The 23,956-nt window shown below is 42.6% G+C and overlaps 1 long non-coding RNA gene across 1 annotated transcript in view; it reads left to right on the top strand.

Annotated features, from left to right (window-relative positions):
* The window catches only part of LOC115477649, a 34,117-nt gene extending 19,806 nt beyond the window's left edge, over positions 1 to 14,311 (top strand). The window contains exon 3 of the long non-coding RNA XR_003943356.1: positions 13,859 to 14,311. This is a non-coding gene — a long non-coding RNA (uncharacterized LOC115477649). The remainder of the gene's footprint in view (positions 1 to 13,858) is intronic.
* Positions 14,312 to 23,956: the final 9,645 nt, after the last annotated feature.

Genomic DNA, 23,956 nt, shown 5'->3' with positions numbered 1-23,956 from the left:
CTCCAGGGACCTGCATACTGCTGCAATGTACCTGAGTATGACATTTGAGGCTGGTATAGAGGCTGGCACAAAATATTTTTAAAGTTCTTTTTTGAGGGTGGGATGGGATTAGTGACCACTGAGGGAGTAAGGGGAGGTCATCCCCAATTCCCTCCGGTGGTCATCTGGTCAGTTCGGGCACCTTTTTGTGCCTTGTCATAAGAAAAACTGGACCAGGTAAAGTCATCCAAGTGCTCGTCATGGGTCGAAGATGCCCATGTGTTAGACATGCCCAAGTCCCGCCTTTGCTACGCCCCCAACACGCCCCCATGAACTTTGGTCGTCCCTGCGATGGAAAGCAGTTGGAGACGTCCAAAACCGGCTTTCGATTATACCGATTTGGGCGACCCTGTGAGAAGGACGCCCATCTTGTGATTTGTGTCGAAAGGTGGGCATCTTTCTCTTTCAGAAATAAGCCTGATAGTATATACAGGTATTTATTTGTACCTGTATCAATGGGCAAAAGCTATCAATAGTAGTATACATTTGGGTATAGTATATATCTTTCTGTCTTTGAAGGGCTTACAATCTGAATTTATACCTAAGGCAATGGATAGTTAAGTGACTTGCCCAAAGTCGCAAGGAACTGGAGTGGGATTTGAACAAGGGTTCCCCTGGTTCTCAGTGTACAGCTCAAACCATTGGGCTATTCCTCCACTCTGCTTAGTTCAATTTAATTAATCTTTCTGCTTTACATAGCTCAGAGCTCCTGATAGAAAGCCAGCATCACAAATATAGAAGCTGTTGATGTCATGATTCCAATAATCAAAGAACAAATTTGAATAACATAATATTGGAATTAAATAAATTAATGATTGTATTTGGGATACCTACTTTGTAGTCAGCCACAGATCAGAAAATTCTAACACAGGATCTTGCTCACCTTTTCATATAAAGAAAAATGTTTTCTTCCAAACAGTAATCAGAAAGTTATTTGGTGACATCCTATCTGTATGCAAAGTGTAACAGCCCAGTCCTGTTTTAAGTGTTCTGAACTGTATCTACTAACATTTGTAACTGGAGAGCCCAAGAGGATATAAACTAGTGTTCTGAAAATATTGCAAGTGTATATCCTATACACAATGGTGACACCTAGTGGCCAAATTCAGAATGCATGCATACTAGGTTATGAAGTAGGGACAGTCTGGGTGGGTCACTGACCAAGGACTCTCACTGCAATGACTGAGTTTGAAAGGAGTGGATTGGGGGGTGAGGTATAATTAAATGGGGGAAAATCCAGGGTAGTTGTCAATGAAGGTTCATAGCACTGTAACCCAACAGAGTCCGGTTCCAGAAATGTACAGGTTAAAAAAAAAAGGTTTGAATTAAGCCCATTGTGTAAGTAGACGCCATAGTAATCTTTGGAAATACATCCATTAAATCCTTTCCCAGAATTGAGTGTGTGTGTGTTTTCATCTTAATAGAGTCAATTTTCAGCTGATGTGGTAACCATGTATAAGCATCGGTGCTGGTGCATAAATTCATTTGCATATTCAGAGCCACCATGCGTATAATCAATAGTGTTAAATACACATATAGGGTTGGATTCAGTAAATGCAATGAGCGCTCTGTACAGAATAGTGTTGGGTACCGTAGGATGACTTACACCAACTGAAACCAGGTGTAAATCTTGATGTGCAAGTTGGGTGCACATCTGCAGTATTCTATAATATTGTGCAAATTATGTATAAGCAGCAGTCAAATATGAAATAATGAAATTATCCATCACTGCAGGCCACAAATGGGCTCTGCAGTGTTGGGGGCTCTGGCCGGGTTCACCGGGGAGGCCTCTCTCCGTCCCTCTCTTTGCCGATGTGGGACCTTGGCCGCAGTGCTCCTTCTCATAGAGAGCGTAGGAAGGGGGCAAGCCCTGCTTTCTCTCGGGGTGGGGCGGGGCTGGGCAGAGTCCTGATGTTGGATGCCTTCCCCTATTTGATCTGTCCTCGCTATACTATCAGGGCCTTAGTATTGGTCCTCACTGTGGATCTGCCTCTGTGCTGAGACTCTGCTTGACCTGATCTGACTTCTGCTGCCTGATCTGACTTCTGCCTGAACACTGACTCTTCTCCTGCCCACTGCTTGACCCGACCTCTACCTAGGCACCATCTCTGCTTCTGCCTTCTGCTTGACCTGACCTCTGTCTGGATGCCTCTGTTCCCCTACGCTGAGCGTGGGACCATTTTACCTTCAGACATCCTCGACAGCCCGGACCCTTGATTTGGATCGAAGGCCTGATGGCCACCTGCAAGTAAGGGCTCAACCCAAGGGGAACGGTGGTCAGTGCAGGTGAAGAATTCCTGGCTTGTCGACCACTCCTCGGTGGTTATTCAAGGGCTCACTTCAATCCCAGGGGAACCATGTGATAATTCTATACCATTGCACCTAAATCTTAGGAATGCCCCTGACCCTCCCATGGCCACACCCCCTTTTGAGATGCACACTATGAATTTTAGGCACGATGTTATATAATTGGGTACGGAGGAGATTCACATGTAATTTTCAATTATTGCCAATTAAGTGCTTTTTAACACTAATTATTAAATGTTAACTCCTAATTAACTAATTTGTTTGCACACGGATCTGTGTTCATGTGTTTCATGATCAGTATTTAACAGATTGAGAGCTGCCTCATTACTTCATCCAGTCAGCAGATGCCTCAATATCCTAACCAGTAGGTGTCAGGCTATTCACACCTATGATTTATAGTTCATCAGGAGGCAACTGTGGCACAGCAGTAACTTCTCTTTAATAAATCTGATAAAAAATGATAAAGGGGATGGAACTCCTCTCATATGAGGAAAGGCTAAAGAGGTTAGGGCTCTTCAGCTTGGAAAAGAGACAACTGAAGGGGGATATGATTGAGGTCTACAAAATCCTGAGAGGTGTAGAACAAGTAAAAGTGAACCAAATTTTTTTACTCGTTCCAAAAATACAAAGACTAGGGAACACTCAAGGAAGTTACATGGAAATATTTTTTTCACTCAACGAATAGTTAAGCTCTGGAACTCTTTGCTGGAGGATATAGTGACAGTGGTTAACATATCTAGGTTTAAAAAATGTTTGGACAAGTTCCTGGAGGAAAAGTCCACAGTCTGCTATTGAGACAGACATGGGGAAGCCACTGCATGCCCTGGGATTGGTAGCATGGAATGTTGCTACTATTTGGGATTCCAGAATCTTGCTACTCTTTGAGATTCTACTTGGAATGTTGCTACTATTTGGGTTTCTGCCAGGTACCTGTGATGTGAATTGGCCACTGTCGGAAACAGGATACTGGGCTAGATGGAGCATTGGTCTGACTCAATCTGGCTGTTCTTATGTTATTATGTAATCTAATAAGTACTGTGACAAGAGTTGTAGACAGTGAGCCATGGATACACTTGGGGCTGGATTCAGTAAATGACACTCAAAGTGTGATGCTGAAAAAAATCCACGTGGAGCGCTATTCTATAAATGATGCTCTGAGTTGGCTGCCATTTATAGAATAGCGCTTAGAGCAGATTTTTACACCAAACTTTGGGCACAGCAGTTTACACCAACTGAAATCTAGTGTAAACCCTGGCACGTAATTTAAGCACAGATCCCTGGTATTCAGTAATACCACGCACATCTCTAGTGAATGTTCCTGACCCTCCCATGGCCATGCTCCCCTTTGAGTTGCACACTATAAGATTTGCACGTGGATCTTTATAGGCTAGCGCGTAGCGAGATGCACAATGCAAATCCAAATTGGTGCCAATTAAAGCCCGTAATTGATAGCACCCAATTATTGGCACTGAGCCAATTGAGTTACATCTCAGAATAGAGTGCAATTGTGCACACGGAAGTGTACGCACCATTTATAGAGTCTTGGGGTTGATGTACCTGCACAATATTTATTTCATGCATTTATTACCTACCAATGCTTAGTATTATTAAGGATTACCAGTGGCAAGTGTTCACCTGTAGGCCCTAAGCTACAATTTTGGAAAGGGCTCACAGAATGAAAGAAGTCCATCTCACAAGATCTGGGAGTAACTGCAAGTGGCCCAAGTCTTCCTTGGGGCTCCCCAGAAATGCAGGAGCCCCTTAGGCAAAAGTTAGGCCATTGTGACTTATGGTATGTGTAGCAGGTATTTAGCGGTACATCTGATCGTGGAGGACTGAAAGGAGATCATTATTGTCTAGTATGAGACACTTGTCCACTGTGTCCACTTCTGCCTCCATGGCCCACCTGTAGACTCAAAAATATTGACTTCCTAAGGACTACAGCAGATTGGTACCCCCATAATACGAAAAGTAATCTAAGTGGAACATTTTTTATTTCTTCAATAGAAATCATAATAAAGAAAACCCATAAGATCAATTATGGGTGGATAATATTGGTATTCCTGCAGTAGGGCTTATATATTTCAATTATAGATTTATTATTGTATTAGATTAATTTACTGCATTGGCATTCGCCTCCGGTGGATGTAAGCCACATTGAACCTCATACAGTTGGGAAAATGTGGGGTATAAATTAGATAATAAATAAATATATTTAGTTATGGTGAAGGGATAAAAGAAAAATGGGTGGGGGGGGGAAGATATATACTCGATAGGAAGATAATTTAATTATTTTGCAATATGAGTCTTATAAAGACTTAGGAATTAAAATTAATGAAATTTGATGTAATTGAATTAATTAACAAATTAATTAGCAAAGAGGGGTAAATAAGAAGGGTTTACTGGGAAGAGATGTTGAGGTTTAGTAAGGCATCCAAATTAGAACAAAAAGAATCGTTTTTTGTTTTTTAAGGTTGGGGTGGAGCAAAAGAGCACAAGAAATTCAGGAAAACTGGCGGGCTCCAGGCTGAGGAGAATTGATGGGCAGCAAGGAGGAAAGCTAGTTGAGGGAACAGAAGCAAGAAATTTCATCCCACCCAATCCCTCCCAAAATTTAGAAGAGTGAGGGTTGGGATTGGGATCTTGGCTAATTTTGTAGTGGGGATAGCGATGTTTAGGGATGTTAAAAGGGGTAGTTTAAGTCGCAGCTGCGGTAATTTAAATGAGAATTTTAAGGACAATGAATTTACTGGCTATATGGATTTTACAGTGTAATCTGCTTGTGTGCGAAACCGCCAGAAGCAGAAGTCAGGCCTTGATGTCACCACAGGTCTCACTTTACAAGGTGGTTCATGGAGTATTAATACATTTGATGGAATAAATATGTGCAGCCTGGTCGGCACCGATTAGCTTTATAAAAGGAAATAAAAAAAAAGTGAAGGTTGCATTGAAATATTGATAATAACTTTTTTATTTGTGTTGGTTATGAATTTTTGATTGGTTAATAAAGCTGCAACCAAAATTATTCCTCCAGTTTATAAGGTTGTCATATGTTTATCCCAGAAGGAATGGATCCTAAAGAGCTTAGACGAGATTGGGTGGCAAAGCCGGTGACGGGAGACGGAGATGGTGCTGGGCAGACTTATACGGTCTGTGCCAGAGCCGGTGGTGGGAGGCGGGGATAGTGCTGGGCAGACTTATACGGTCTGTGCCCTGAAAAGGACAGGTACAAATCAAGGTAAGGTATACACAAAAAGTAGCACATGTGAGTTTATCTTGTTGGGCAGACTGGATGGACCGTTCAGGTCTTTTTCTGCCGTCATCTACTATGTTACTATATTCTTTGTTCATGTGTGAGTCAGGAACGGATGCGAATCAAATGCCAATATTATGCTATATTAGAATTCTAAGCTGACCATTTAACATCAGAACTCAAGCTCAATTTCAAACAGCATTAGAGCTAGGTACTTGGCCACTTAAATAAAGGCAGTAGCCCATCATTCTCAGTTTTATTGTGAAGAGCCAAGTCTAAACTTCAAAGGATGCATTGCAATAGTTGAACGCTCAATGGTTAGCTTTATTTTCTCCTGCAAAGCAGTCTTAAGTCAGCAAGATCATATGATGTATTGTGTCAAGCAAAACAGAGAATTCAATAAACAGTATTCTAGAAACTTCTCTGTTGGTCCATGATAGGTTGAATAGGTATATTTACAAAAAAGAGGAAGAGCTGTACTGTAGGCTATTCATAGATAATTGTGTTTGGTGACTTCCTTTTTAGAAAACGGACTTTTTAAATTTGAATATTACTTCATTCATTACTACCATTTTTATTATTATAATGAGGGGTTTAGAGAAGTACCTTTATATATTTCTTTACCTTTTTTTTTTCTTTTGTAAAGAAAAGTTCATCTTATATGATCAATATATAGGATCAGTATTCATAAGTATTTTTGCAATTTGCATGGGGTGCTTCTGGCCACACAAGCACTCTTGTTTGAAAATCAGCTGCCAGCAAAGTTATATATTTTGGCCATATAATTTCATATACCGTCAAAATTTGTCCAGATAACTTCACAAGGAGCCCAGGGTCTTCAGGAGGTGGAGCCAAAAGTTAGATGGGTAGTGGTGATAAGTTTCTAAAAATCTGCAAAATTTACCCTTTTACGTCTGAATACTGAAATAGTACTTCTAATTTTAAACAGATTATGGCCATTTATTTAAAAGCATATCTTTAAACAATGACTGTCTCACTGTATGTGACTGAGTCACAAAAGAGAGGGTAACAGCATACAGATATAAACAGAAGCACAAGAAAAGCAAACACTGGGCCTTCAGGATTGAGAAAAAGTTTAACCTTTATTCCGAAAATGACCCGATACGGGCCGTGTTTCGGCATACAAACAAACTGACGGCGTTTCTAAGCTAGAACGGACTCTTAACACACTTTGGGAAATACATCCTGATTGTTAATTTTATCTTATATGTCCATGAGCAGACCTATAGGATCTTTTTGACCCCTGATGCAGGCGTTTGTACGCTGAAACACGGCCCGTGTCGGGTCATTTTCAGAATAAAGGTTAACATTTTTCTCAATCCTGAAGGCCCAGTGTTTGCTTTTCTTGTGTCACTGTGTGTGACTGACATAATGCTACCAAATTTATAAATTAATAACATGACAGAGATAAAAAGTTAACATAATACCTGCCAGCTATTCAAACATTTAGGGGCCCTTTTACTAAGCTGCGGTAGAGCCTACGTGCGTGCAGTGTGTGCCAAAATGAGACTACCGCCAGGCTAGCATGCCCCCTGGTGGTAACTTCAGATTTGGCATGGTGCATTCCAGCGGTAGAATTTATTTTTTAATTTTCTACCTCATACGGTGTTTCCGGCAGTAATCGGCACTTGGCATATGCCAAATGGTTACCACATGTGTAGCACATGAGCCTTACCGCTAGATCAATGGGTGGCAGTAAAGACTCAGGCCGTAAATAGGCATGTGTTTTAGTTTCAGCACTTGCCCATTAAAAAAATGTCCTTTTTTCCCAAATGCAGTAAAAAAAAATGGCCCTGTGTGTGCTAAAAACATGTGCCCACACTACCACAGGCCACTTTTTACCGCAGCTTAGTAAAAGGACCGACCCCTTAAAGAATAATGTGTCTGGTCAATATTTAAATGATATGGTTTGTGCCTGTTTAAAATGACATGCCACAGCATTAAAATAATTCACTGATGTTTAGTACCACTAGATATACAGACCACTATCCAGATAAACACCCCCCCCCCCCCCCCGTTTAATAAGCCACGATAGCGGCTGCTGTGCGCTAATGCCAACGCAGCCCATTCACTTTGAATGAGCTGTGTCGGCATTGTCGTGTGGCAGCCGCTAGCACAGCATAGTAAACAGGGGGGAACGTTTGTTCCGCTTTTTTGCTGTCCTAACTTTATCTAGATAGGGTCCGATATTCAGCTGGTGGCAAATTGCGTGTGGCTGAATGCTGCTGGTATTATACCCGATATTCAATGCTGGGCCAGGTTCCAGCATTGAATTTATGAGTATACAGAGCCGGCCAAACTACAGATGATTAAGTGCAATATTCAGCACTTAACCAGCTATAAAGAACTGCATAAAAATAGTACTGCCTTTTATGTGGTCCTATTTATGCGGTTTAGTTTAACCGGTTAAGTGCTGACTCCACCCCTGGAATTCCCCCAGAGTAGTCAGTTTTCATTTGGGTGCTAACTAGACATTTTCACGGTCACTATCCAGTTAAGTACCTGGTTAGCCTGGGACAGACGATTTAAACAGCCTGGAACCTTTCCTGGCTGTTTAAATGATTTTGGATATTGAGCCTATAGTTTTCAGGACAGCGGTCTGAAATCACCACTAGGATTTCCCCCTATCTTGTATCCTCCTACCCAGCCCAGTTATGACAGCAATAGTCTTTGGTCAGGGACCGCAAACTGCTAGAGCCTGATTAACCTAGGCCTTAACCATCGCTCCCTCCTCTCCCACCTTAGCCTCAGTAAGCCCAGAGCCAGCACCTGCACCCAGGTCCTCTGCATGGTACTATTTACTGAGCTCAAAGGAGAGAGAGAATCCAAAAGCACAAGGACCCTTCAAGAGCGGGGGTATCTCAATTTCACTGTATTAATCAAAGCCGACACGGTCTGTGTTTTGGCGGGAAAAGCCTGTGTCAGGGTTCCAATGGTGATGTCTAAATCCAAGGTAACAATTCATCCGGTGAGGGTAAACAGCCTTGCCTTGAAAGAGACAAATCCACTGAAGACTTAGTTGAATGATGCCAAACAAAACTGCGTGGGAACAGAATAGAACCTTGAAAATTCTTTCCGCACTGAGGAAAACCGCCGTACACCAGCAAAGGTAGTTTTCTTCAATGCAGAAAGAACTTTCAAGGTTCTGCTCTGTTTCTGCGCAGTTTTGTTTGGCATCATTCAACTAAGCCTACAGCGGATTTGTCTTTTTCAAGGCCAGGCTGTTTATCCTCACTGGATGAATTGTTACCTTAGATTTAGGCATCACCATTGGACCCCTGACGCAGGCGTTTCATGTCGAAACAAAGACCATGTTGGGCTCCTCGTGCTTTTTTGACTTTTAGCTTTCACTTTCCACTGAGCCACCAGGCAAGCCCTGGAATGGGTAAAATTAAGATTCTGGCAGGCAAAGCAGAACATTAAAGGCCTCATATCCAGATAACAGCAGCTATTATCCAAATCATTCCCTTAGCTGATGTTTTCTGCAGAATTTCAGCAGCACTTAACACTGCTGGAAACCCTTCCAAACTGCCTCTGCAATATCCGGCTAGTGTCAGGACAGTACATGGATAAATTATTTTTACCATGTTTACCCAAACTGTGCACAAGTACCAAGAGAAAGTAACATTGAGATGTTTCCCGTTTTGTATTTAGTTATAAAACTGATTAAGGACAAGCACGATATAGATTCTTACTAAAATAAGGTGAAGGCGTCCAGACACTGGTCTACACTGCAGACACTATACTAGCCTGATGCACGATTCAGAATAAAAAAGCACATTGATGTTACTGCATGTAAGGACTATTTGCTGTGATATGCTTTGATGTCTCCATGCATACCTCCTACCCACCCCCATCCTCCCACCCTGTCAGACTGTCATAGTAATGCTTGAATGTTTTCACTTATATACACTGTCAGCTAGCACATTTGCTTATTTCCGATCTGACGAAGAAGGGCAACCTTCGAAAGCTAATCAAGAAATGTATTAAGTTATGTCCAATAAAAAAGGTATCATCTTATTTTCTTTTCCATGTTTTATTTTGTTTGATTTCTATAGATTCTACATGGAATGTTGCTATTCCACTAGCAACATTCCATGTAGAAGTCGGCCCTTGTAGATCACCAATGTGGCCGCACAGGCTTCTGCTTCTGTGAGTCTGACGTCCTGCACGTACGTGCAGGACGTCAGACTCACAGAAACAGAAGCCTGCGCAGCCTTCTACATGGAATGTTGCTAGTGGAATAGCAACATTCCATGTAGAATCTCCAATAGTAGCAACATTCCATGTAGAATCTCCAATGGTATCTATTTTACTGTCATAGTAATGCTTGAATGTTTTCACTTATATACACTGTCAGCTAGCACATTTGCTTATTTCTGATCTGAGGAAGAAGGGCAACCTTCGAAAGCTAATCAAGAAATGTATTAAGTTATGTCCAATAAAAAAGGTATCATCTTATTTTCTTTTCCATGTTTTATTTTGTTTGATTTCTATAGATTCTACATGGAATGTTGCTATTCCACTAGCAACATTCCATGTAGAAGTCGGCCCTTGTAGATCACCAATGTGGCCGCGCAGGCTTCTGCTTCTGTGAGTCTGACGTCCTGCACGTACGTGCAGGACGTCAGACTCACAGAAACAGAAGCCTGCGCAGCCTTCTACATGGAATGTTGCTAGTGGAATAGCAACATTCCACGTAGAATCTCCAATAGTAGCAACATTCCATGTAGAATCTCCAATGGTATCTATTTTACTGTCATAGTAATGCTTGAATGTTTTCACTTATATACACTGTCAGCGAACACATTTGCTTATTTCCGATCTGAGGAAGAAGGGCAACCTTCGAAAGCTAATCAAGAAATGTATTAAGTTATGTCCAATAAAAAAGGTATCATCTTATTTTCTTTTCCATGCTTTATTTTGTTTGATTTCTATTGATAACCTGTGAAAAATTAAAATCAAGAGCTGTACATTTCTCAAATTATTTTCTAATATATAAACTTCATTTTATCATAATACCATTTTCCTGCTAACACTATAAGCTGACAATCACTGCAGGTTCTTTTCTCTTAGAATCTAGCTTCTGCACACCACAAATTCGATTAAAACATTGCATCTTCATTATATCCAACAGAACCTGGAAATTCTTTACTATTTACCTAAATAGTATCCAAGTCAGAATTTAATATAATAAGTTAAATAAGAAAGACCATAGTTTACCTCCAAGCAAAATAATCTCTGCACAGATGGATAGCAACTAATGACACACAGTGCTTTAACAATGGCAGATTCTGCGCCACACTTGAAGTGACAGCTAATGTCACATCTCCACAAAGAGCTAATTCTAAAGGAGCTTATCATCCTAAATTTATGGATTTCAATTCCTGCAAAAGTTTTCTATCAAAAGCATCTATTGTGCAAGATCATGACTGCATTTCTTGCAATCGCATTAAAAAAAAAAACAGCAAAAAGTACCCCCCTCCCCGGGACTACCTTACAATTTTTGGTGGTCTAATGGTGTAGTCATGGCGGGAGTGATCCCCAGTCTCACAAGCAGGGGTGTAGCCAGACACCCAATTTTGGGCAGGCTTGAACCCCAAGTGGATGGGCATCTCCCCCCCCCCCCCAAGTGATCTGGCATCTCTTAACTTCACTCCCCCCTCCCCCGGTGTTTTTAAAATCCTTCAATGCTGAGCTGGCAGCGACTCATACTGACTGCTTGCACCAGAACTGATCCTTCCCTTTGATGCAACTTCCTGGTCCCACGAACAGGAAGTTGTGTCAGAGAGAAGGTTCAGGGCAGGTGTGAGCAGCCAGTATGAGTCTCTGCTCGCTGCCGGCCTAGCACTGAAAGATTTAAAAGGTATCGGGGGGGGGGGGGGTTGTGGGGAGGAAGTTAAGAGATGCCAGATTGCTGGGAGTCTTCAGTTGGTGGGCTTGGGGAAATTCAACGCTGTGCCGCTGCTGGGTGGGCCTGAGTTCAAAGTGGGTGGGCCTGGGCTCACCTATGGCCACCCATAGCTGCACCACTGCTCATGAGACTGCCACTAGAGGTTGAGGCAGCCATTTTGAGAACAGAGCCAGCATGGGCAGGAGCAACTAGAGATTGTTCTTGCCCCAACTCCATCCTCATGAGGGTAATTCTGTAAGTGGGCACCTCCATTTAGGTGCACCGAGGGCGTGTAGCAGGAGCCTATTCTATGCCAGAATCTGAGCACCTAAGTTCTATTATAGAATGCTAGTGTAAGTGAAAGTGCCTGAATGCAGCACAGACATGCACAAGTTATTCTGTAAGTTACTGTCACATTCCTGGTGCTTGTCCTGATTGGAGCAGGGACATTTTGTACCTAAATACTTATCACTTTTGTACAGTGCTGTGTACAACAGTAACTCTGTAAAACTGAGCAGTATTATGGCTGGCAAGAGGTACTTTTCTGAGGAACCCAGGAAGAAATTGTTATCATCGACTTTATGTCAACCAGGCATTATATGAAAAAGCAACATAGAGTAGCAATGTGTTTTATCCAACAGTCATACTCTCCAACAGGGATATGCCCAGTAATTTGGTATTCCATCTTCCTCTTGCAAGTTGTATAGAATCTAGTCCAGTGGTTTTCTCCTGCTGCTCCTCTGGGCTTCCAGCTCAGTCAGAAATGGCTTCTCTAGGTCTCTAGCAGCAAGAATTTTCATTAACAGCTGAGATACTGGGGAACTAGGTTTGATTCCCACTGCAGCTCCTTGGGACCTTGGGCAAGTCACTTAACCCTCCTATGCCCCAGGTACAAAAACTTAGATTGTGAGCCCACTAGGAACAGAGAAAGTACCTGCATATAGGGGTGAATTTTATATATGGCACTGAAAAAGTGCTATTCTATAAGCTGAACTTAAAGTTAGGCATGGTTTTTAGAATAGTGCTTGTGCCTGGGAATCGCGCCTAACTTTAGGTGTGGCCATTTACATGCATCCTCGTTATTCTCTAACAATGCACGTAAATGCTAGGAACGCCCCTGTTCCACCCGTGACCCTTCCATTTCTATATCCCTTTTTTCAGATCATAGGTAAAATTTAGATGTGGATCCCACACCTAAATTTATATGCGTAAACTTTTAAATTTAATTACTGCCAATAATTGCTTGTTAAAAAAATTATTAGTGCTAATTAGCTTGTTATTGAATTAAATTGTGTGCACAAGTTTTGATGGTTTTTATAGAAGTACAGGGACAATGTGTGCAGCACTGCATATGTCTAATACCACTATAGAAATGATGAGTAGTAATATCACTATACAAGTGACTAGTAATATTAGTAGGTAGTAGTAGTAGTGCTATAGAAATGATTATAGTAGCGCTATAGAAATGATGATGATTAATAGTAGTAGCACTATAGAAATGAGTAGTAGTAGTAGCACTATAAAATTGATTTGTAGTAGTAGTAATACTAGTAGCATTATAGAAATGATTAGTAGTAGTGTAGCACTATAGAAATGATTAGTAATAGTAGTAATAGCGCTATAGAATGATTAGTAGTAGTAGCACTATACAAATAATAATTATTATTATTAGTAGTAGAGCTATAGAAATGATTAGTAGTAGTAGTAATAGAGCCATAGAAATGATTATTATTAGTAGTGCTATAGAAATTAGTAGTAGTAATGGTAGTAGTAGTAGCAGCACTATAGAAATTATTATTATTAGTAATAGTAGTAGTAACACTATAGAAATGATTATAGTAGTGCTATAGAAATTTGCATTAGTAGTAGTAGCACTATAAAATTATTATTATTAGTAGCAATAGTAGCACTGTAGGAATGATTAGTAGTAGTAATAGTAGTAGCTCTATAGAAATGATTAGTAGTAGTAGTAGTGCTAAAGAAATGATTAGTAATAGTAGTAGTAGCACTATTGAAATTATTATTGTTAGTAGTAGTAGTAGCGCTTTAGAAATGATTAGTAGTAGTAGTAGCAGCAATAGCCAGATATTCTGCATCCTGGAAACTTTGTAGAATTGAGCACTTTAGCATCAATAATGTCTGTTTCATTCAGCTTTATCTGTGTCACAGATTGCTAAATTAATAATCACCACTACAAAATAGTTTGTTAAACAAGGTATGTTCCTAGCAAGTTTATTGATCTGTGAGACCAGAAGTCCCTAATTTGGCTGTAGACCATTCTATGTTTTGTATTCAAATAGATAGCAAACATATTTATTTATTTATTTATTTATTTATTTTTTCAGGATTTTAGTGCATGCTATAATATTCCTCATACACACGAAGCTTTCTGGAACATCTTGACTCAGCGTATTCTCCAAATTTCTTCTACGAAGCAAGACTATCGGCCTCAAATTCCTAGCTTCGACAGCTTATGTCGCCTCCTTATGGCTCCCTAAGTCTACATCAGCTCTGTATAAACTCTTGCAAATGTCAAAGCCGAATATATGTTCAAATATTACTTCTGCCTGGGAATAAGATTTGAGAGTTTCACTTACAATCAAAGAATGGGAGGTTTTTTGGACAAAGACCATGCGTTCCTCATTATCTGCTGCCCTGCTTCAATCAGCATATTATATTGTACACAAATCCTATTGGACACCTGAAAAACTTTCTAAAGTAAGATCTTCTGTATCCAACTTATGCTGGTCTTGTCAATCTGCAGTAGGGTCCCTAGACAGAGCCGTAGCGAGGGGAGCTGACACCCGGGGCGGGTTGCCGCTGCGCACCCCCCCCCCCCCGGGTGCAGCACGGCGCACCCTCCTCCCACTGGAGCGCACCCCCCCGGAGCGCATAGCTGTGGTGAGGGACGGGCGGGAGGGCCGATCCGCCCCGACTGCACGTTGCTGGGGTGTGTCAGCTCCGCGCTGGTTCACTGCTCTCTCTGTCCCGGAACAGGAAGTAACCTGTTCCGGGGCACAGAGGGCAGTGCACCAGCGCAGCGGCGTGCACCCGGGGCGGACCGCCCCCCCCTTCCTATGCCACTGTCCCTAGAACACATGCTCTATTCCTGCATTAATCTGCAGCTGTATTGGAAATTGATCTGGAGATCCCTTCAGACAATATTTGATAATTCAAATGTGTTAACCTTTAAGGTACTAATTCTTAAAGCATCTACTCCTGGCCTATTAATTCCACTGAAACATGCTAAATTGTTTAATTTAATGATCTCAATTGCACTCCATCTGATAGTTCTACACTGGAAGAATAATCAACACGTCTCCTATCATGAGTGATGGAATTGGCTTTGTTCATATAGGCGATATGAAGAAATAGCTGCTTTGAGAACAGGTCATATTTTGTCCTTTCGTAAAACTTGGTCACTGCTAGACAAATATGCAAGTTTAACGGACTAATACCTGCTTGTTTTATTTGTTTACATTATAAATTACTTGTTTAAATATGCTGTCTATTATATTCAATGTTAACCCACTGTCATTTGTTTTTTTCTTTTGTTTTATTATGTTCGTGTTTTCTAATTCAAAATTATAAATAAAGATAATTTAAAAAAAGAAATAAGATAAAAAGCAGCTAATGAGCTACAGAGCAGTAATGGTCTCAACATCTCAACACATGCCACGAAGGGTAATAATGGATAGAGTTTAAAACAGTTGGGATTTTCACACAATACTTTATAGAAATGTTATTTGATTAAAATTTACCTGAAAGCACACTGTCATTGCCATTTTATTGCCTTCAGTACAATGTGGGAGGTAGGTGAGCATGTCAAGTCATTATTCAAAGCCTGTCAGCTCGTGTTTATGAGTCGTCCTGGTCTGAGATTCTGTGGTGTAACCACCTGCTACCCACTCTATCTCTGTGATCGAGACCCGCTGATTAACTACTTTTCACAGAATTAACCATGCTGGATGAAACATTTTACAGTAATCTGCAACTGATAACAGGACATATAAACTGCAATCTACATAACTGACAGAGATGAACCAGCTGTTTCCTGGGGGTGAATTTAAGAATACAGTTATAGGGGAAAGAAAGCTTTCTTTAGGTAGATAAGCTGGCTTTATTTATGAATTTAAGCAAAGACACCTGTAGTGCTCTCATTTTTAGGTGCACCTGTCTAAACTATGGAAATTAGTATACTTCAAAATTTATATGGTGAATGAAAGTGGGTAAGGCAGGGGCGTAGCCAGACACCCAATTTTGGGTGGGCCTGGGCCCAAGATGGGTGGACAAAAGAACATTGAGCCTGCAAATAGGCGGGAAAACGTGGGATATAAATGTAACAAATAAAAACTCTACCCTGTCTCACAAGTGATTTGGTCTCTTCCTCTCTTGCCTGCATGCCATATGGTCTCTCAAACATCCCCCCTCTTCTGCATACCTTTTAAGTAGCAGATTTTCACTGGCAGCGAGCAGCAACTAATACACACTGCTCATGTTGGCCCCACAGCCTGATGCAACTTCCTATTTCTGCATAGGCTGGAATACATCAGAGGGAAGGCTGTGGGGCCGGTGCGAACAGTACATATCTGTCACTGCTTGCTGCAGGCGAAGATCTGCTATTTACAAGGTATGCAAGAGGGACAGTTGTTGTGAGTTCTCAGCTGGTGGGGCTTGGGGATCCCTGCCAGCCACATTCATGCTTGTGCTGCTACTGGGTGGGCCTGAGCCCAAAGTGGGTGGACCTGGGCCCACCCTTGGTTACGCCACTGGGGTAAGGGATCCTGACTCAAAACAATATGTGGTTAGATTTTGCTAATCAAAAATTTACTTTTCTCACATCCATAAAATCATATTTTGGGGGAGAAGATGGGGGGGGGGGGGGGGGGGGGGGGGGGGGAGGGGGGGGGGAGGGGGAGGGGGTTGGTCCATTGGCTTAGTGCAGCCATTCCCAATCCAGTCCTTGGGGCACACCTATCCCATTGGGTTTTCAGGATATCCACAATGAATATTCACAAGTTAGATTTGCATCCAATTAAGACAATGCATGCAAATCTATCTCATGCATATTCATTGTGGATATCCTGAGAAGCCAATGGGACTAGGTGTGGGCCAAGGACTCGGTTGGGAATGGCTGGCTTAGTGACAGAGCTGTGTACTGCCATGCAGAAAGTGCCTGGTTGAATCCCAGAACTGGGATTTCTGCACCTTACAGGTCAACTGGAGATTGGGTTATGGCAAGGAGGTTTGATGACTGGAGACGGCATGACTTCAAAAGGTTGAAGCCAGTGCAGCAGCCATATTGGTTTGTCCAAAACAAACTAGCAGCTGCTTCATCCACATTGTCGATGTTCATTGTTATTTTATCTCAGTTATAGTTAGAAACATGCCAGCAGGGCCATCGAGAGACTGGGCAGGGCCACTGCCACCCCCCCCCCCCCCAAGATTGCCACATCTCCAAATAACTTGGCTGGCAGGGATCCCCCAAGCCCCACCAGCAGAAGAAACCTTCCTCTAGTGCTGTTCTTCACTCTGCCGCATTGCCTACCCTGCCCCCTTCGGCTGCTTTTCCCCTCAAGTTACGCATGCTCAATTTAATCAAAACCGAGCATTTGCGACGTGAGGGAAAAGCAGCTGCAGGGCAGGCAATGTGGCAGAATGAAGAACAGTGTTGGAGAAAGATTTCTTCTGTTGGAGGGGACTGAGGACCTCTGCCAGCCAAACCAGAGTCCCAGCCAGAAGCCTTGTGTCTGCTCCTCTCCAGCCCCTAAGGGGACCTGGCGCCAGAGTTTTCTCTCTCCTGCTCCTGTCAGGATGCAATCACCGGGTCCCCTCAGGAGCAGGAGAGAGAGAGAGACCCTGGCACCGGGCCCCCCTTGGAGGCTGAGCCCGGGGGAATTTTGCCCCCCTGCCCCCCCCCCCCCCTCTTAGCGGTCCTGCATGCCGACTTGTGCAGTATACAGATGTAAACAGAGGAAGCATCTAAACAGAATACCCTTTCAATGGTTAGAGTCTGTGTGTGTGTGTGTCGGTAAGGGCTCCCGCGCTAACCCAGCTGTTACTGGGTAGCACACAGCACTGCCTGATTACCGCCGGGTAACCACGCAAAAAAATCGAGCCCTATTTTCCCCAGCAAGGGAAATGGCATGCACTGGGACTGGAACTACTGCCAAGCACCTGCATTGGGCTGGTGGGAGCTCCAAATTGGTGCCCGGTAAGCCCACATTGGGCTGCTTTGTAAACAGGCCCCATAGTTTGTAGAATACTGTAAACTATGTGCATTGTTCCCTGAGCAGGAGTCCTCCAACTGCATTGCTGCCACTAGGGGGTAGTGGTTCAATATTGTGCTTTCAAGTATTAGAGAGAGGCAAGTTCTCTGGAGTCCTGCAGAACTTGCTTGTCCCTCACTATTGAAAATGTGTTAGTAAAGCAGCACCCCCCACTGGTAAGACTGTAGGTGGAGGACTCCTGCTCAGCTTAGAGGAAACAGTATGGCCTTTTTTGAGGGGGTACTGAGTACCGGCACCTTTTCCATTGTCTGCTAAAATTGACCCATGGACCCCATGTTTTAATGATAGAGCTCAGGCTTTACACGCCAATTCTGTCTTGTAATACATTCTGTGACTGGTTGCAGGGGGCCTGGCTATTATGGGGTGGGTCCCTCAGTGATCGCCTCACCCCTGAAGGGTGGCCTAGCATTTGAGTACCGGCACCTTTTTTGCTAGAAAAACACACTGAGTATACATATCACTTGGTGTACCTAGGTGTGGCAACTTACACCCACCATTGACATGCTGTAAGAGGGCGGGCCTAAACATGACTGCACCAATGTCTACTTACACCAGTATTCTATAACGGAATCTTGGCGCCAAGATGCTGCTATATAATTGCCACTAAGTGCAGGGTACTGGGGCGCCTAGACCGAGACCCCAATTTATCAAATTACTGCCATAGAGTCCGTTCTAAAATACATGGAAAGATGGACATTTATGCGCTGGTTATGTGTGGCATGAACATCTATTTTGGAAAAATAAACATCTGAGATATCAATAGGTCAAAATAAGCACGTAAACAATTATGTGCCGACACATAAACGTTTATCGTAGTCATTTTAGAAACCTAAACTTTCATTTTTCCTGAAGCTGTCACAGAGCCTGGTTTCCCTTGCCAGTCTGGCTTTCGGAGGGAGGGGGAGGGGGGACATCAAGCACTGGAGAGTTAAAAGGGTGACCTCCCCTAATTTCTGTAGAGGAGCGCTGCTCAATAGGAGCTCTTTTTGGAAACCTCCACATCCTAGGTAGCAGGCATAAATCCCGTTGTCAATCTGTTAGGACATAGACTTTCATTCCCCTTCTGAAACGGGAAATAAATATCATTATTTAGGCCCACCCTTCTCCCACTCAAAACTTGCCAGACTACATCGCCTTCCTATTTGTGCACTGTTCAGTTTTAAGCATGCACACGCTGTCTTTGTAAAATCAGAACATATACATTTATGCAGGATAAATGTTTAAGTGCTGGTTTATGCACATCTAAAATAGAAATGACACTTCTAAAATAAGCACCAAAGACTGTATCTTTATAAAACAATCTAACAAAAGCCAGGGCTGCCGAGAGGGAAGGGGGGGGGGGGGGACAAAATTCCCCGGGCCCAGGCTGATATGCTTGAATTCAGCAACAACCTTTAAGTTCAGTGCGCATTACACCAAAGAGTACAGACAAACCACAAGAATTTACAAGCTAAAAAGATAGTAAGCTAACAACAGCGAATGATCAGCAGGTCTTTAGCCTAGATCTTTCCAGTGTTGATTTTTGAGCACCATTTACCAAATCCAGCCCCTGAGGCATTATATGGTGCCACTTACAGTACAGAAATGCTCTTATCAATGCTGAGAAGTGAATAAACAAAGTGATGCATATTTCTTCTGCATGGCTATGGCTATTTACAGCTCCCTTGATAAGCAAATGTTTATTGCCTTTCGGTTGGGGATTTTTTTTCTTTGCAATTTACACAGTATTGACAAGGAACTCAGTTCACTGTAGGAATTTTTCCTCTCGGTGGCAGCCCAAAAAGCATTCAGTAAGTGCAGACACAAACATTGTTCTTGTGCAAACTAGTCCATCTTCCACAATAAATGTCACATTTGCTTAAACAAACACGGTGTGGTTAAACAGTGTGAAGGATTCATCAAATGAAAAAGCCCTGATAGCTTATAAACATTCTCACAGGTGCACGATGCTTCAGAGCTGCCCAGTTCCAGGAGGGAGACTTGGACAGTCCAGGTTTTGAATTTACATCATAGAGCAGTGTGCTGTTTGTAGTCCCTCATTCTGCTTGTCCCAGAATGCACCAGGATAGAATTGGCAGAAATACAGGAGCAGCCCAAAATCTCTCTATTGAAATTGGACAACTTGATACTTGACTGTTTGCTATGGTATAAAAATAAAATGTGTTACAAATGTTTTAATCCTGGCTTTTGTGTGATTGGTTATTTCAATGGTATTCACCCTCAGGGGTCCTTTTACTAAGGTGCGCTGAAAAATGGCTTGTGGAATGAACTGAAACCTCCTTCCCCTAAAAATCAGGGGGGGGGGGGAGCCCAAAATAAACTGAAAATGAACCACAAATGTTTGCCCTCTGCACATCCCTCCCTATTATGCATGTTTTGAAATCTGTTGAAATACAGAGTAGTAAGAAAATAACACAGCTGTGTATAAAATCTTTCCGACTTTGATGTGTGAAAATGGTGCTGTGAAGTTAGCAAGTTTCAAATCTCCTATGAAAACAAGAACTTGTTTTATTAATAAACCCTGAGATGTTCTTTTTCTTCTTTCATAAATTGCTGAGTCATTTTAAGATTGTTCTCAAGCATGTTTACACTTTGTTCTCATATTCTTATTGGCCAGGAACACACGGGAATTTCATATTTTGAAAAAAAAATGAATGGCTTCAATTTTTTTTTAATAAGTGAAACTGTACTAGATGTTCCCTCAAAGTTTATGAACCTTTTGACATTGCTTTCTCACACACAATGCCATGCTTGCACTTTTCCTGTGTTTGCATGATTAGCATTTTGTAAGGCATCATTCAAGGAGCTGATGCAGTCTATTCTGAACTTCCAGCTCATTAGAGCCCAGTTCTGTTGGGCTACTGCACCATAAGTGCAATTCTATAACTGAGCATCTACATTTACACATCACTTGTGCACATAAATGTTCAGAACACTAGTGCTTTCACAGGTAAGTAGTCTGAGCAAGCAGCAGCAAATCATCTGATCACTGATCTGTATGGATACGTGTGAGCGGCATAGGGGTCCTCTTTATAATCTGCTGTAAAACGTGGCCCTACCAAGCCCTTATGTGAGTTTTCCCCATGCACCAAGACTGTAAAACTGGCCTTTTTGTATTAATGACCATGCGCTAATGTTACCATGAACATGTGGTCATTAAAAAATTTACTGCGTGAGTACTTACAGCCACCCATCTTGTAGGCGGTGAGAGCTCAGTATCCATGAGCTAACCAGTTAGTAAGTGCTAATGTGGTTACACAAACTGGTTAGCATAGGAATGTCCACCCTCTGCCACCTCAAAAAAAAAACATTAAAATGAGTGTGTAGATTTCACAGTTACTGAAGGAAGCCTGAGAACGTCCTATGTTACGCCATTTTAAGTAGTGTTAGGCGTGCATTAGTGCCTATCTGAGCTTAGTAAAACAGCCCCATACTCCCTAATTCTATAAAAGCCACCAAAAATTGTGCATGCAAATTGGGGCATGCACCCAATTTGTGTGCGCAGTTTGATTCAATTATGAGCTAATTAGTGCCAATAACTGGCTTTTAAAATAAGCAATTATTGGCACTAATAAGAATATACATAAGTAAATTTAGATGAGGGATCCTTGCCTAAATTTTAAGTATGAGTAAAAAATAGGGGGGCTCCAAAATAGGGGGTTATGAGTAGAACGGGGACATTCCTAGCATTTACATGTGTTGTTATAGAATAAGGGGGGATATGTGCCTAATTTAGGCGTGTACCACGTTTCAGCTGGAACAAATGACCATGCCTAACGTTAGGCATGATTCCCAGGCTTAAGCTCTATTCTATAAACTCTGCCTAACTTTAAGCACGGCTTATTCAATAGTGCTTTTTCTTTTCAGCATCATATATAGAATTCACTCCATAGTGCATACCTGCTAGGGGATGTTCTCCTGGGTGGGGCATAGACAGGGCTGCCACTTAAACACATAGCTTAAAAAATACTGTAAGTGACGGGTGCCCTTGTCATATTTAGGTGTCCGCATTTATGGCAGGTTTATAGCTGGTGTAAATGCAGACATTATACAACAAAGCAGTGGGTAAAAAACCAGGAGTTCCAGAGTGAAGATAAACCAAACTTTATTAATCAATATACTGATTAATAAAGTTTGGTTCATCTTCACTCTGGAACTCCTGTTTTTTTTACCCACTGCTTTGTTGTATTGTGACTATCCGTGGGATTTCGTTGAGTTCTCCACATTTGTGGATTCTCTACTGTAAATGCAGACATTTAAATGTAAGGTGTGCTGATACTGGGCTACACTAGTATTTTATCATGGAATCTGGGTGCCCCAACGCTTTTATAAAACAGGATGTCAAAAAACACACAAAAGCACAAATGGACCTTCAGGAGCAGGACAATGAAAAGTTCTTTATTAAGAAGAGCCGACACGGGCCGTGTTTTGACAACTATACGCCTGCATCAGGGGTCTAAAATGCAGGAATTCTTATTAAACGATCCAGGTCTGCCACTCACAGTGTACTGCAGTGTAATCCTGCTCAAAACATCGCTATAGAAAAACATACAATAATAGCTGTAAATATCCTAGCTACCAGGGGCGTAGCCAGACTTCGGCGGGAGGGGGGTCCAGAGCCCGAGGTGAGGGGGCACATTTTAGCCCCCCCCCCGGCACCACCAACCCCCCCGCCATTGCCGACACTCCCCCCGCCGCCGCCACTAACTTTGACCCCCCGCTGATGATCCTCTCGACCCCCCTCCCGCCGCCAACCCTCCCCTCGGCCACTCTGAAGAAGAGGACTTCGGCTGGCGGGGGTTGGGGACCCTCGCCAGCAAAGGTATCCAACGGCGGCATCAGCAGGGGAGGGTTGGCAGCGGCAGGGGGGGTCGAAGGGGTTGGCAGCCAAATCTACAGGGGCCCATGCCCCCGTGGCCCCACGTAGCTACGCCCCTGCCCTTAACACCACCTACTTGGCAGTAAGGGCTCACACACTACTCCTGCGCTAATCAGACAGCGTGCAGCAATGTGGCTGCACTGCCAATTACTGCCGGGAATGCCCCCATGCTAGAAAATTGTTTTCAACCATAGGGGACTGCGCATGCCCATGCTACCCTGGCCGTAGGGTCAATTTGGCGCACACTACACACGTGTTAGCCATACCTTGGTTTATTTAAAGGGCCCTTAAATGTTGACGTGCCTGCTGTCAGCATTATCCATCATCACGGGACTGTACCAAATTACATGCTGAACATGATCGGTTTGCCTGCCAGAAATGCTGACCCAACATCTCAATTATATCTCACCTTGCATTACCCAAGCTGGAAAGGATGTAAGCATGGCTCTATTCAGGCGTCAAGCTTTCCCTTCATCAGTGCGCACAACTGGAATGCACTTCCCAGAGCCATAACCACTCTGAGCGACTACCTTCTCTTTCGCAAGGCACTAAAAACGCATCTGTTTGCAAAAACATTTTCTACAGGACCTATGTAGGACTATAACCCCTACATGCATGCAAACGTGGATTCTGGTTGGACCCATTCTTTTGTAATGTTCTATGTAAAGTGTCATTTCTTTCTTGCATATTTGCTCTTCAATATCACCCAGAGATCTGTCTCTCTCTCTGGTTTTGTAAGCCACATTGAGCCCGCATGTTTGTGGGGATAATGTGGGGTATAAATACATTGATAAATAAATAAATCCATATGATAGTTTTACCATCACCATTTTGTGATGTTGTACCATTGATGTAGCTTGCAGGCGAAATGTGACCACATAGGGTTTTATTCTACAACAAAGTGGAGGAGTGACCTAATGGTTAGTGCAGTGGGCTGAGACCCTGAAGGACTGGGTTTGACGCCCACTGCAGCTTCTTGAAATTCTAGGCAAGTCACTTAAACTTCCATTGTCCCAGGTACAAAAACTTAGATTGTGAGCCCGCTAGGGACAGAAAAAGTACCTGGCATTGAATATCTGGGAATAATGCCAGCAGCAGCCAAAAAAAAGGCGCAGCCTGCTGCCAGCTGAATATTTAACCCAATACTGAGGGGGTAAGCAAACATGTGGACAATGGGGAGCCGGTTGATATTGTATATCTGGATTTTCAGAAGGCGTTTGACAAAGTGCCGCACGAAAGACTCCTGAAGAAATTGCAGAGTCATGGAATCGGAG

The sequence above is a fragment of the Microcaecilia unicolor genome, chromosome 9 (assembly GCF_901765095.1).
Source record: "Microcaecilia unicolor chromosome 9, aMicUni1.1, whole genome shotgun sequence".
NCBI classification, from domain to species: domain Eukaryota; kingdom Metazoa; phylum Chordata; class Amphibia; order Gymnophiona; family Siphonopidae; genus Microcaecilia; species Microcaecilia unicolor.
Note: the sequence above shows the minus strand (reverse complement) of the source record. Positions and strands in the feature narration are given on the sequence as shown.